This window comes from Clytia hemisphaerica, unplaced genomic scaffold (genome assembly GCF_902728285.1).
Source record: "Clytia hemisphaerica strain Z4C2 unplaced genomic scaffold, Clytia hemisphaerica genome assembly, whole genome shotgun sequence".
Lineage (NCBI taxonomy): Eukaryota > Metazoa > Cnidaria > Hydrozoa > Leptothecata > Clytiidae > Clytia > Clytia hemisphaerica.
In genome coordinates, this window is record NW_027104020.1 from 415,357 (window position 1) to 430,715 (window position 15,359).

The 15,359-nt window shown below is 36.9% G+C and overlaps 1 protein-coding gene across 2 annotated transcripts in view; it reads right to left on the reverse strand.

The window, feature by feature from the left end:
* The window catches only part of LOC136811451 (intermembrane lipid transfer protein VPS13D-like), a 130,073-nt gene extending 114,714 nt beyond the window's left edge, over positions 1-15,359 (reverse strand). For both annotated transcript variants that reach the window (XM_067068059.1, XM_067068058.1), the window contains exon 1: positions 15,345-15,359. The gene's annotated coding sequence lies outside the window, so the exon portion shown is untranslated. The remainder of the gene's footprint in view (positions 1-15,344) is intronic.

The window sequence follows — 15,359 nt, forward strand, 5'->3', positions numbered from 1 at the left end:
TGTGCCAAATATCAACCAAATCCAAGCATTTTTGAAGTCTCCAGGCTGCCCTAAAGTTTTTGTGACAGACAGACAGACACACACACAGACACACAGACACACACACAGACATTGTCAGATTGTAGCTCAACTGAAGTTGAGAATGACTTGATTTCATCTTGAAGATTCTTATTAATTGGAACTTTACCTTTTTTCCTCCAAAAACCGTTTCCAACTCCTTTCAAAGGGACAATTTGATTTCTGAGATCAATGACAACTTTCTTGAATGATTCCCAAAGATCTTCCACTGATTTATTCACGGATGCATTTTTGAAACCTTCTTTCCATTCCCTCAACGTCAGGTCATTTTTCATTAATTTGAAATTGGCCGAAGCATAGATGAACCTTGTTTGCGTAGGTTTGGAGTATGCGTAGCAAACGAAATTGAAAGCCAACGAACTAATTTGGTTTTCTTCGCCTGTTAAGATCAAGTCGATGAGGGATGGGTCATCAGTTCCTCTACATCGAGTTGGTTCATTAACATGTTGATGGAGATATGCGTCTCTCAAAGCATTTAAGAATTTCTCTTCTTTGCTATCCTCCAGATGCGGGGTGGTCCAGTTTTCCCAATTGATTGTTGGAAAGTTGAAATCACCTAACAAACATTTGTGTGAATATTTCTTGTTTAATGCAATGGACTTGATCAATAAGTTTAGGTTGTTGTTGTTTTCGTTGGAGGACGTAGATCTAGTTGGGCTTCGATAAATGCTTGCAACAGCAAGCAAATCTTTTCCTGATAGTTGTACTTCAATCATGCAAACTTCATTGAAAGTCACTGAAGGCTTGACATCGATTACCAAGTGTTTAATGGATATATGGACAAATATGACAATGCCACGCCCTTGATCTGTATCTAGGTTAACTTGGCTAGCAATTTTGTAGTCATCGAATTCATATTCATGTAGCTCCTTCAAGGCACCTGCTGTTGTCTTAGCTTCGCAGATTGCAATTATATGGGGCTTTTCTTCCCGGGCCATGGACTGAAAATTCATGATGACGTCAGCATTTTATGACGTATTTTAATTTTTCCCGACAACAAATGACGTCATTTAAATATTCTGAAATTTTTTTAACAAATATTTCAGAATTGTTAATTTACTGTACAACTCCAGTCAAAATTTGGTATAGATTGCATTACTACATACTAGAATTGAAGTTATCGCCGTTTTTCAATAATGACGTCATTTGAATCTTACTCATGACTTGTGTTTTTTCGATGTATTTTATAACGTGAAAATCAGTTTTTGACCGATATCTTCAGACTGACTTAATGTAAATTTTTGACCCAGCACTTTTCGAAATCCTCTTGTTGATACGATTGTTTTGAGCTATATATGAGAGTTAAGCAATAATGGGAGGCGGTGGACGTCATTCAAAATATATTTGGGACATGCCTTGCTTCACCCGACGCGAGGGTGCCAATACCATACAGTTTCAAACTAGTTCTGTACTATCCTGTAGCGCAATCATAGTCATTATAAAAACACTGGTCTGGAGGGCTTTTGTCTCTTTTTATTGTTAAAAGATGGAGCTTACGTACCTAAATCGATTTATTCTGCAAACTTTTTGATTATGTGATTGGAAAATAGACCAATCCCAAGAGGAGATTTTGGCAACGTGATCAAAAAGTATGCAAATCGCAACTTGTCTTTTGTTTGTAACAAAAGAAGATTGAACTAAAAAGCTAAAACAATACAGACCGGGGTTTTTTATAATGACTATGGCACAATTTGGCCCAGATCCGATCAATCGAACTTGTCGAACAAATCGAACAATCGGACTAATCGAACTCCATCGAACGATTAAAGTTCGATTGAAAAAATTAATCTAACCTAATCGAAAACTCACAATTTCTGAAGCAATATCAGTTCGGTCAGTAAAAAATTCAATTAGTTAGATGATATTAAATCCTCATATCTTCCCTCCCTTGCAAAAACTTTATCCTGCCCCGGGATCCTGCCACGCGATTGCCATTGCGACTGTTCTCTGACTTAACAGCTTAACGTTTATTGTACCTGGATATCTGTCTATCCAGAATACGGAAGTCCGTAGCCCCTCTGTTGCTATTTTTTCGCGCGGTCGGGTGGCGGAATACTACACCCCAACAAACTGCCTCTGGCGCTAAAAGGATACAGGAAAAGTTTGTAATCTGTTATCTGAAGTAATTTCTTGATTTACATTCCGAATTTGGCTTTGAAAAGAAGCTTAAATATACGGTGGCGGAGCAGCACAAACTTGTCGAACAAAATTGGTTTATCGAACTGATTGAACCGAAACCCATTGATCAAACTTAATGGAACACTCACAATCTTTTAAAAAATCTTAGAGTTCGATTAATTTTTTTAATCAAACTTTGATCGTTTGATGGAGTTCGATTAGTTTGATTGTTCGATTGGTTCGACAAGTTCGATTGATCAGGTCTGGTTTGGCTCTATAGCCATTCAAAGTCAGTTAGATCTCGTGGTTCAAGCCCAGTCCTGTCCACAGTCTTTATTAAGCATCTCCAACAATGTAGAACTTGCTTGGTGTTGGGTACCCCATTCAACGAATAATTTTTCAAATTGACACTTTCAGCAGACTTTCAGTTCTCTTGCCATTCCTGAAATCTTAATGATTTTTGGGGAAAAAATGAAAGTTCTATAGTTCATTTTTTTCCCAGAATTTTTTCAGAGACCACACCTTTGGCAGTTAAGCAATTCTTGGATTAATTGTATTTATAGAAATTTGAAAATGGACCACTACGGTCAAAACAGGCATGGTGTTCTGCCAGTATGGATTCCACAAAATCTCGCGCCATAGATATTTTTCCGTACAGCAAGCCTCACGCCAAGCAAAATTTCTTTTGTACCAACATTCAATTTTTCAATAAGGGTGTAAGATGGGAAAAGAGGCGCATACTGCGCGCCAACATAATTAATAAATTGACGCGAGCGTAAGCGAGCGAAAGCAAATTTAGCCAAATGAAAGCTAAAAATCGCCGGATTATGGAGTCATTCATGCCGAAGCTGGAATTATTAGAGTCCCCTGCCCAGTTGGCGACCGGTCTAGTTGGCGACCGGTCTAGTTGGCGACCGAACCTATTTGAACCCAGAAAAGTCATACAAAAACAAACCTCTGGAGAATTTCTTTTGGTAGTTATCTGCCTTGACCTATTTCCCGTACTGTGTAAAAAAAGTTTTAGAAAAAAACGAGTAGAATCCGAAAGATCAAACTTTGCACGGAAGCACACGAAAAAGCCGGATTTTTCAAAAAAAATAAAAAATGGCTACCTGTGGACAAAAAAGCTTCGTAAGAAAAAACGCTTCAACTCCCACGCCAAAAAATACTTGTCCAAAACAATGAGTATGTTAGAAAGCATTTCTGTAAAAATCAGCTCTATACAGTTTCCTTCGTGTGAAATATTGATAAAAAAGTTGATGCAATCAGCTTCAAAATTTGACGTCCAGTCTGCGACCGACCAAACACAAAAAATGAAAAAGAAGACTCTACATTGCGATCAAAACATTCCAGACGCGAAGAGAAAAAAACCGGCATAAAAAATTCCCGCGTTTTTATCAAATGAAGACTCTCCATAGACCGCCACTTTCAAAACAAAACAAAAACAAACTTTAGAAAAAAATGGCGACTTGAAGAAAAATTCTGAAAAAACATGCCGAAGGGAAATGTAAGTGAGCTATTTTAAAACAAAAGAGTGTAAAGAAATTTAATACGGGAAAGCTTATAAGTTTTTTTATCATCCTGATCAATTAATATGACCTTACCTGCAAGTAGAGCACTGATTTTCTCTTTTTAACGATCGGTCGCAGACTGGTACGTCAGTAGGGAACTGGGCACTAGTACCGCTCGCTTCAAAAGTTTTTTATTCTAAGAAGATCGCCTCAAATAAAAAATCAAAACAAACACGAAGAACATGTTAAAAGTTGTCTAACCGTTGGTTGAAAAGGATTTTCAAAAAAGTTAAAAGTAAGTGAAAAATTTGAATCCAAAAATTTCGGTCGCCAACTGGGCAGGGTACTCTAATTTACGCCAACTGAATATCAAACAATCTTTGTAAGTAGGTACCCTTACGCCAATGCGCCAAAAACATTCCAGTTGTACGCCGAAGATCTTTGGCGTTAGTGTTACACGTATCCATACTGGGTCAGTCTGGGAAATCCTCTCAATTGCACGCTTATGTTCCGAGGCAGTAAGCGCGCAATTGCATGGTTATCAAAACGGCAAAATTTTTAAGCGTGTAATTACACGCTTATCGAAATTGTTCTGAAAAACGGGCGGTAAAGCGTTAAGCAAGATTGACGGGTGACGGCTTTTGCGGTAAGCGTGTAATTGCACGCTTTAAAATTTCCTATATTTTTGACACGTAATTCCTTCCGAAAGCTCTGTTGAATTTCAAAAGCCTAGGGCAGTTTTACTCAAAATTTATCGTAGAAGAAGATTCCGTAAAAATGGATTGCCCGTTAAACCATGCCTTCGCCCGAATTAGAGAATTCTGAACCGGGGCGGGAGCGGGCGTAAATCATAACCATGTAATTACGCGCTTACGCCCTCGGAACATAAGCGTGCAATTGAGAGGATTTCCCAGACTGTGGGTGTTCTGGCTTAACTGATGCAAGTTACCCAATCTCACGGTAGTCATCTTGTTAGATGTTTAGTTCGGAGAGTTCTTGCAATAGTTTATTGTTCAACTTGGAGAGAGAATGTTTGTAAACATAGAATTTTTGTTCATAGCAGTTATTTTCAGATCAAAGGCAAGGATTTTCAGGACCCTGCCGACGCACCGGACTGTCCGGTGTGTATTTGTCCGGTGGGAAAAAGTATCCTTTCCCTACACTGGACGCAATAAGTCCGGTGTCAGTCCGGTGTTGCATACAGGGAATTTTGGACGCCGGCCATTTATGAAACAAAAAATTAAGAAACACCGGACGCACCGGACTGGTCATGTCTGGTGTTTTGATTGTCCGTCGGTGGGAAAAAATATCCTTCTCCGACACCGGACATCGGACTTCCTTAAATCCGGTGTAGAGATTGTCCGGTGGTAACAAAAATTCTCATTTTACACCGGACTTTCGGGTGTCTGGTGTTCGTTAAGTCCGGTGCTGCGTCGACAAGGGTCCTGGATTTTCTTTTGTCGGGGCCATCCATAAATTTCATAAAAACAACTTATATAATTTATAATCGTTAAATAAATTATTAAATCATAAAGTAAATAAAAAGAAACTCGCAAACCTGATATAGTAAATGATTTGATACGAAAAAATCTGTAAGAAATCATCATTTCAAGTCTTTTCAACAAGTTCTACCACCAGCTGACAGCTGATCAAGTCCAGAGTTTGTTTTCAAAAAAATATTTTAACACTTTCGATTATGAAATCTAATTTTTCCCGATGGGGGACCAAAGCGGAGATCACGTAAAAGAGATTTTTGCAAGAAAAAATACGCGTGGCGTGCCAATTAAAAAAAAAGTTAGCCGCCATATTAGTTTGTGGAAACAACAAGTTTCACGGGGGTTTTAAAACAAAATTTGCAAAGTATATAGTCATATTTCCTCAATTTTCAAGATCAAAATTGTAACAAGATACTGTAAAAATATGAATAATTAACTCGCTTGTATTTTGAAATATCCATTTCATTTTTTGAAGGTGATATTTTCATATTTAATTAAAGACTAGCCCCCCTGCTTATCCTATTCTGGATAAATCGAAGCGATTTTTCGGAGAAATCGCAAAGGTTAGCCGGAATCACCACTACCGCTTCTTCCTTCAACATTCAGGGTCCTTCATGCTAAAAAGATACTCAAATATAATTCTACAGGCATGGGCACTGGTAGCAGGCAAAACGATGGGTAAATAGCTACTTTTTGGCAGTATTTGTGTTATTTGTGCGCACAGTGTTTTCTAGATATTAATGTTTAATATACCTTTTTTTAAAGAGGCAGCCATGTTGAATAATTATTATGTACTCCAGCATAAAAACAATGATACAGCCATGCATAATTTTTAAAATATGCATGATACAGTAATTATGCATTGCTTTATCATTGTTTTTATGCTGGAGTACATAATTATTCAACATGGCTGCCTTTTAAAAAAAAGGTCTATACCACCAGCGACCAGGGGGGATGTCAATCGAAAATTACCGAATCAATCGAACTTAATCGAATCCAATCGAATGATTGATTTTTCGATTAGCCGAATTGATCGAACGCCAATCGAATTTCACATCTTTTTTTTGATTGGATTCGATTACCGTTCGATTGGTGTTCGATTGACGTTCGATTAGCTACTATGATGGCGCGCCAAAGCGGAAATAAATACTATCTTTCATTTCGCGACACTATCTTTCATTTCGCGGCACTATCTTTCATTTCGCGGCACTATCTTTCATTTCGCGAAACTATCTTTTAGTTCGCGACACTATCTTTCAGTTCGCGACACTATTTTCCCAAAAAAACATTATCTTAATTGAAACAATACTATCTTTTTCACAAGATACTATCTTTATTATGGAAGCCGAGAAGTGCCATCGAGAAAAAAATATTTAATTTTAGAAAAAAAATATTTAATTTTAGTAAGAAAAATTAAATTTAGAAAAAAATATCAATTTAGAGAAAAAATTAAGTTCACTTCAGAAAAAAATTGTTTTTAGAAAAAAGTTTTTTTTGGGAGAGCCTGATTCCGTGCATGCTTACACCAAAAGTCCACCGTCTGAAAAAAAATTGAAAAAAGAAAACCTTTTTGGCCTGATTCCTCCCGGGCCACACACTTACTTACAACTTTCGTTTTCATACTTCCTGGATTTGTTTTTGGATTTGACTTTTGTTCAGACCAGATTATTTTTTTGCACATCACATAGATGTCAATCCACAAACAATTCAAGTTGACAGAACCGATATTATGCTCAATATTTAAATACCTTTTATTTATTGCTTATTGGGGAAAAAATGTCGAAGTTTTATTTCGTCAGGGAAAAAAATCGTCACCTAGAGGTATTTTCTTCACTTTCTCCCGACCAAAATTTCAAATTCGTCACTTTTCCCCGACCAAATTTACAATTTAGTTAGTCACTTTCACATGACTAAACTGTCCAAATGAAATGGTTTTCTTCACTTAGCTCGAAAATAGATCTTGTAATTCGACGTTTATAAAACACTAATTTCGGTTAATAAAGGTGTAAAAAATTTGGATTTGAAGTTTGGTTGGGGGAAAAATTGAGTAAAAGTTTTTGGTCGGGAATAAAAAAATCGGGTAAAAAAAGTTTTGGTCAGGTGATGAAATGTTTGGAATAAATTTTGTTGGGGAAAAATTTCGTCACCCCTTCAAAATTTTCGTCACTTTCCGCTGACATTTTTTCCCATAATAACAACGTAGGTAAAAAATTTTCTGATTTTTTGCATAAAAGTCAGTTAGGAACATTTGGCGAGTTCCTGTACGCGACCGCGATCTAAAAAATCATAACAACACTCATTAAAAAATGATGTTCGTGTCTTTTCGCACTTTTTTTAGCCTAGACGATATAGCAAACATAGTAAATATAAGCACACTGTGCTTTTAATTGGCTGAAATTTTTTTTTGCGTCGGAAAAACTTTTTCAGGGAGCGACTGCATATAAGGAACAAATAGGCGACCTATATTATCCTGTTATCAATGTTACAGTGATATGATTGATATTACGATCCATCGTATTGTCTACTATAATATATAGTTATAATATAGTCATATAATACACATACGTATGTTCTCACTTCTTCCCTTTTCAATCTCGCCAAACCTTATGCATTTTCCCTTCTCCCTTTCTCCCTTCTTCCCTTTTCAACTTCGTTAATCTTATGCTTTTTCCCTCGTCCCTTTATCCCTTCTTCCCTTTTCAACTTCGTCAATCTTATGCTTTTTCCCTCGTCCCTTTCTCCCTTCTTCCCTTTGCAACTTCGTTAATCTTATGCTTTTTCCCTCGTCCCTTTCTCCCTTCTTCCCTTTTCAACTTTGTCAATCTTATGCTTTTACCCTCGTCCTTTTCTCCCTTCTTCCCTTTTCAACTTCGTCAATCTTATGCTTTTCACCTTGTCCCTTTCTCCCTTCTTCCCTTTTCACCTTCGTCAATCCTATGCTTTTTCCCTTGTCCCTTTCTCCCTTCTTCCCTTTTCAACTTCATCAATTTTATGCTTTTTCCCTTGTCCCTTTCTCCCTTCTTCCCTTTTCACCTTCGTCAATCCAGTGCTTTTTCCCTTGTCCCTTTCTCCCTTCTTCCCTTTTCAACTTCGTCAATCTTATGCTTTTTCCCTTGTCCCTTTCTCCCTTCTTCCCTTTTCAACTTCATCAATTTTATGCTTTTTTCCTTGTCCCTTTCTCCCTTCTTCCCTTTTATCTCCTCAATTTTACGCTTTTTCCCTTGTCCCTTTCTCCCTTCTTCCCTTTTATATTCTCAATTTTACGCTTTTTCCCTTGTCCCTTTCTCCCTTTTTCCCTATTCAACTTTGTTAACACCATACGTTTTTCCTTGGTCCCTTTCTCCCTTCTTCTCTTTTCAACTTCGTCAATCTTTTGTTTTTCCTTTGTCCTCTTTCTTCCCTTTGTGAAGGAAATATGCCTCCGCTGTCAGACTTTCGACCCTCGGACCCTTCTTAGCGGTACTAAATGAGGAAAAAAGGAAAATATTGTGAATTTTACGATCCTTACTAAAGGGACTAATTGGGACTATCTTATTCTCTTGTCATATTTTTGCCCTTTTAAAAGCGTAGTATGCTGGAATTTCTGGACTTTTCCCTTTTTTTTTCTTCAAATTTCTTCCTTTAAAACCTCAAAAAGTATCTACACATTTGCATTGATTTCTTATACCTTAAGTGGAAAAATTTTAGTGTGTACTAATTTTCGTGAGACGAGAATTTAAAGATTTCGCGAATCATGGGTCTTTAAAATTTTCACGTGGATTAAATTTCGCGAAAATGGCCTTCTTTATTTAATTTCGTGACTATTTAAATATTAACTAGATAAGTTAGTTTTTTAATCGAACAAAGTCACTCAAAAGCTTTCAAAAATCTTCAAAGAAAGTACTTTTAGGAGGTTACTAGAGTAATTGAAATGAAGAGTTAAACTCCTAATATGTTTTGATTGTAACATGTTATCTAGATTTCGCGAACTTTTATTTTCGCGATTGTAAAATTCGAAATAATTTCGCGTGGACTAATTTTCACGAATCGAAGGCTTTCTAAATTTTCGCGTGGAATAAATTTCGCGAAAATGGCCAAAATTCGCGAAAACTGCGAAAATTAATCCACGCAAAAATTTATCCACTCAAGGTATTTTATAAAAAAACTTTGAGTCTTTGAGTTTGTTCATTTGACTCTTGTAATTCGAACTCAAACGGAGAATCTTATTTTTTGAACTACATAGAAGATTCATCAATTTCACCATTTCCCCCAATTTGCCGCAAACTGTCTGAAAAAGTTGACCACCGAAAATTCTTATGATAAGATGTAAGAGTTTCGTCAAAAATTCCGGGAATTTCCGGGAATTCCGGAAAGTATCGACCAATCGAGATGTATTCACCGCACAATCAACAAAGAGAAAAGTAACCATGAGCATGACGGCAATCTAAGATCTTGGATTAAGCTCAAAGTTGATATCTTTATTCATGTCGTTGAAAACACAACTTAAAAATGTCACCAATGCTTAAAAAAGAGTCAGCGATAGAGAATCATAACATAAATATATGTTTATTATTTCGATTCCATCTGTAAAGTAACATTACCATAAGCCTGACTAATTGTGCCCCGCAGGGGCTTTTTTTGCTTCACGTAGTGGGCTAGTCTAGAGCTAGACTACTAATCAACATCAGTTTTACTCAAAAGATTCTTTTACAAGGCCTCCCAAGCGGGTGCGTGATGTAGGGTTTTTCGTGGCGTGATGGCGTGAAATTTAAAAAAAAACGGCGTGATGGTACCCTGAGTATCAGAGGATGTGTCAATCTAATAACTGTAGAAAGAATCAAAGATGAAGAGCAAATATTACCTTATTAATGTCTAGCAGACTGTAGCAGTATGCAGTTTACTATTTACGTTTTCCAGAAACCTACAATGTAATTGAAGTGAATTTCTTTCGAAAGAAATCTTTTACATGATCGTTAGCTGAGATGTAGAGAAAGCAGAGAGAAGCTTGTTTCGTTTGAAGCATTCAAAGTCATATGGGAAAGGGGAAGTCATCAACTCCAGATGCTGCAGCAGTCAAGAAAAAAATCAGGAAATAGGGTGTTCATATTCAAAAGATGCACCGGTCCAATATGTGACGGGACGTGACATTAGCACTTAGGGTATCGTCTCGTCTCAACACCCCTATCATCCGCTACAAAAATCGGCCCGATAAGTTTTCTATCGTCTCAAAAATCATATCGGATAGGGTGTTCACACTAACCACTTTCTATCGTCACAAAAAGCTATCCGGTATAGTGTGAACATGGTCTCAGTTGTCTGTGCTTTTTCAACCTCTAAATCGAGAAAAACGAGCAACTATTCTTTTAAAACAAAACGTAGGAGCAATGCCTTAAAGTCAAAAAGATGAAAAAAAGTCGTACGGGAAGTTGGAATAGTTCATAACTTCTTCTCTATAATGGGTATAATATGAGCAGTGAAAGAAATTTAATAGTAATAATAATAATAATAATATTGTTTTACAAATTCGCAGGCCACCGTGCGGACACATGGGCCTCTTTGAATCGCTCATACATTTTGGGTTAATTATTTACATTGTTAATATAGACAGGTATGCAACAATAGTGGCACTTTCAATCATATTCAAACTTTTTAGCTTTCCAGGCCACACTAAGGGTCTCTTTTCTCCAAACCCAGATTACGCAAAGTTTGAAGCCCTCTACAGGAGGTGCTAGAGATTTTCGGGGAAAATTTTGGAGACTCAATTTGATTTTTTCTGATTCCCTACAAAAAGTTCTTGAAATCCACTGTAAATCAGCTTTCTAATGTACTTGAATAAAAATTCATTGGCTTTCAAAATCTGCTCCCCACCAGAGTTCATGACTTTTAGGGGTCAATTTTCGCTTAGTAGCCTATCTTTGAGACACTGTATCTTCAAAACTACTTGAGATATCAAGGTGAAATTTTCAGGGTCTTATTTTCTTGTGTGATAGATCATTTGGTCTAAATTTCAGCAAAATCCAAGAGGGTGAGGTATCACACCCTGAAGACTCTTAAAAAAAATGGCTCTTAAATTCCTCCACTGAGGATGAGTTGACTACTTTTGAAGGCAAACTATTTCTATTTCTATTTCTATTCGATAATTTACAGGAGGTTACAAAACCTATTCTCACAAATATTATCTAAAAAGAATATAAATATAAGGTAAATAAATAGTGATAAAAAAAAATATGTATCTGGCTTAAAAAAAATAAACTTAAAATTAAAAATTGCATATAAAAACAAGATTTATTTACTAAAAATAAATATAAAAACATCTTAAAAGGTAATTATATAAAGCTTAGTGAGTAGAGAGATTCCAAATGATTTCAAGCTTTGAGTACTAGATTTTGGATAGGTGTTGACAAAAATAATTTAAAATTAGATCCACAGATTTAGGACTGAAGATAAGGGATAAAATTAGCATAAAATGGAGTCAATGGTTTACTAGAAATCTAAGTTCAGACCACTAATTTTATCAATAAAAACAACAGTATCTTCAATAGATGTTGCTTCTTTTGGAAGGCTGTTCCATAGTTGAACCACATTTGGGAAAAAAGACATTGTGTATGACTGGATTGAGCCCAGTAATTGTTTATATTTTACGTTTTTACAACGCTGTCTCGTGGGGAGGATTGATTTGTCTACGTGTTTTGAACCAGACATGATGTTGTGAACAAGTTTGAGGCGATTGATTTTGCGACGATTTTCAAGTATATCCAAATCAGCATCTTTCAATAACGAAGTGGGTGAACATTCCCTGTCCCACCTATTGTAAATCCAACGGATGGATTTTCGTTGAACGCTTTCTAACTGCGATGTTATGTTCAATTTCCCAGGTGAGTCCCATACTGAAGATGCATATTCTACTAGAGGTCTGATGTATGTCTTATAGCAAACGAGACGAGTTTCTGTGTCTGTCATTTGAAGATTCCTTTGAAGAAATATCCTGGTGGAATTTGCCTTAGCAGTGATGACTGAAACATGATGTTTCCAAGAGAGATTCTTGGAAATGGTTACTCCAAGGTATTTCGCTTTATCAACTGCCTTCAAGTTTTGACCATGGATTGTATAGGTGTGGTCAATAATTTTATGTTTGTTTGTTATGCGAAGTACATAGCATTTCCCCGGGTGGAACTCCATTGACCATTGCTTTTCCCACTCCACTAACTTGTCAAGGTCTGCTTGAAATGAATATGCATCATTTAGGCATTTGATTACTTTGAATAAGTAGGAATCGTCAGCAAACAAAGCAATATTTGAATCAACATGCAAGGGCATATCGTTTATATAAACAAGAAACAAGAGGGGACCAAGAACTGAGCCTTGAGGGACACCTGAAGTGACCGCTATCCGCTTTGACAGAGTTCCTCTTACAGCTACACATTGACTACGATTGTTCAGAAAATCCGCTATCCATTTAAGCAAGGTTCCATGGATGCCATAATGTTCAAGTTTCAATAAAAGTTTTCTGTGACAAACCTTGTCGAAGGCTTTACTAAAATCCAACAAAATGGAGTCTGTTTGTTCGCGATTGTTCAAAGAATGCGCCAGCGTATTTATGGTTTGAATTAGCTGCGTCTCGCATGATCGAAATTTTCTAAAGCCATGTTGTGTATCAGAAAGTGTGTGGTCCTGATCAAAATGAGTCATTATATTGCTGTGGATTATGTGCTCCATAAGCTTGCAAGTGATCGATGTTAGGCTGATCGGCCTATAGTTCTCAGCTTTTGATCGGTCTTTATTCCCGCCTTTGTAAATTGGAGTCACTAATGCATGTCGCCAGTCGTTTGGAATGGCTCCTTGTTCGAGTGATGCCGTGAAAAGTAAAACAAGGATGTCAGGTAAAATGTCTGCACATACATGGAGAATCCTTGCTGAGACATTGTCGGGTCCACAAGCTTTCTTAGGATTGATATTCGATAGCAATTTATGGATGCCGTTTCTGGTGAAAACAATGTCTTTGATGTTTGATCCTTTAGGACCTTTGATTTCAGGTAATAAGCCGTCGTCTTTAGAGAAGACACTTGCAAACTGTTGATTTAATATTTCAGCTATGTCGTTGTCATTTATATTTGTGATATTATCTGCGTCCACAAGAGGAGAAACTCCAATAACGTCGTTCCTTTTTGATTTGATGTAGCTGAAGAGTTTTTTGTTTTTTTTGCCATCATCATTCATGATACTTCGTTTTATATAGTCATTTTTTACCTTTTCACATGTTTTATTTGCTTCTTTCTCACATTTTATATAATATTTCCAATCAGTAGGGTCCTTTGACACTTTATATTTGCGGTAAGATCGTTTCTTTTTACGAACTGCTTTTTTGCAGGCTCTGTTAAACCATGGTTGTTGAAATCTTTGTGAGGTGATTTTTGTAGGAACATGTGTGGCTTGCGCAGTAAGAAGAATGTCTTTCAAGTTTATCCAAATGTCATTAACAGAAGTATCAGGAGTTGTTGATGCGACTAAATTCTTGATGTTGGTATCTATGTCTTGGCGAAGGTTCTGAATATTGGCTCTATTCCAACAATGCACTGTGCGTTGCACTGGTTTGAATTTTTGTGGATGACATACAATGTCAGCGATGGCGCATGTGTCATGATCACCAAAACCTGCCGCTGGAAGACAGCGGACAAGGAATGTAGGTCTATTTGTGAGTAGCAGATCTAAGAGAGCTTCTTTTCTTGTATTGAAATTGATATGTTGAGACATTTTGTGTTGATCAAAAAGTTGAAGAAAGTCTTCATTTAATTGAACTGAATTAGCATTTCCAACAATACTATTACTATTCCAATCAATGTCTGGGAGGTTGAAATCACCTGCTAACCAAATAGGGTTGTTTTTATGTTTTTTAAGAAGATCATTAAGTTTGTTGATAATAACTTTATTGTCCTCTTTCTTGTTGCTTGGAGATCGATAACAAGCACAAACAAGCACAGGTTTTTCATACGTTATGACCTTTATTGCAACAATGTCTGAGCTTTGAACACGTATTTCTTCAATCTTAAGTTCTTTCTTTCGTATAATAATAACACCACCGTAACCGTCATCGCGATCCTCACGAGTTGCAGTGTAGGTACTTGGTAGATATTCACTGTTATTTGTTATTGCTGATAGGTGACTTTCTGATCCAATCATGATGTCAATGTTATTGTCAATCAAGAAGGGTGCAAGCACTGTCTTTTTATTCCAAATACTTTGAAAGTTACATACTGTTAGACGAAGCTGTTTCGATTTTTTCTTTGGAATGCCATCATCGATGGAATGGTTAGAGCCATCTGACGAGATTGATGAAAAAGAAGTGTCGAATAATGATGTAGATAGTCCTTTCAGTGCACATTGGTAGCAAGTCCAGGAGAGGCTTTTGTCAGTAGAATAGCAGTCAAATACTTGGTCCCCCATGCGGCAGCAGTTCTTATGGTACCAGAGGTCACACATGTCGCAAGCAATGGAAACATCGGTTCTTTTGACGCGTTTTTGACAGTCACCACATGGAAATTTAATCTTATAGGTTCTTGGTCCTGGGTTCACTTCAACTGAGCCACTTATGATAAGAAGTATTTGTTGTAGCAAGCCATAAGGGTGGATATTGTAGCGACGCGAGTTATCCTGATAATAAAATGCAATTGACATCAAACAGGTTTCATTGTTTGAGAAGACTTTACAACATAAAAGAGAGTCTCCTTGAGGTATTGTAGTCAGTTCAGTAATTTGGAATTGCCAGAAGAAGGCAAATAAGGATACAATTTTTAGGAGATTCATTGTTGGTGAAGCAGATAAAACAATAAAATAAGTAAGGAGGTACCTGCTCAGCTGTACGTCGATTCCAAACCGTACGTACAGCTGGTCCACGGTTATTTGCGAAAACCTCAAATCTGTTCAGTGTAAATGATAAGGACACACATGCGACATGGGATGTATACTTGCAAATGTTTGAGTGTAGATATATTGAACAGTTGATTGATTGGTTATGATTGATATTGAAGATCCAATTGATTACAAACAACACCAACAAGGAACTTCGCACTTCTCTAAGAGTGCCAGGTTGATCGCAACCCTGTTAGCGCTGTATTTGTCGGATTTCACAGCATCTACCGTTCTTTTTGTACTTTTTATCTTAAACCTTATTCACTAATTC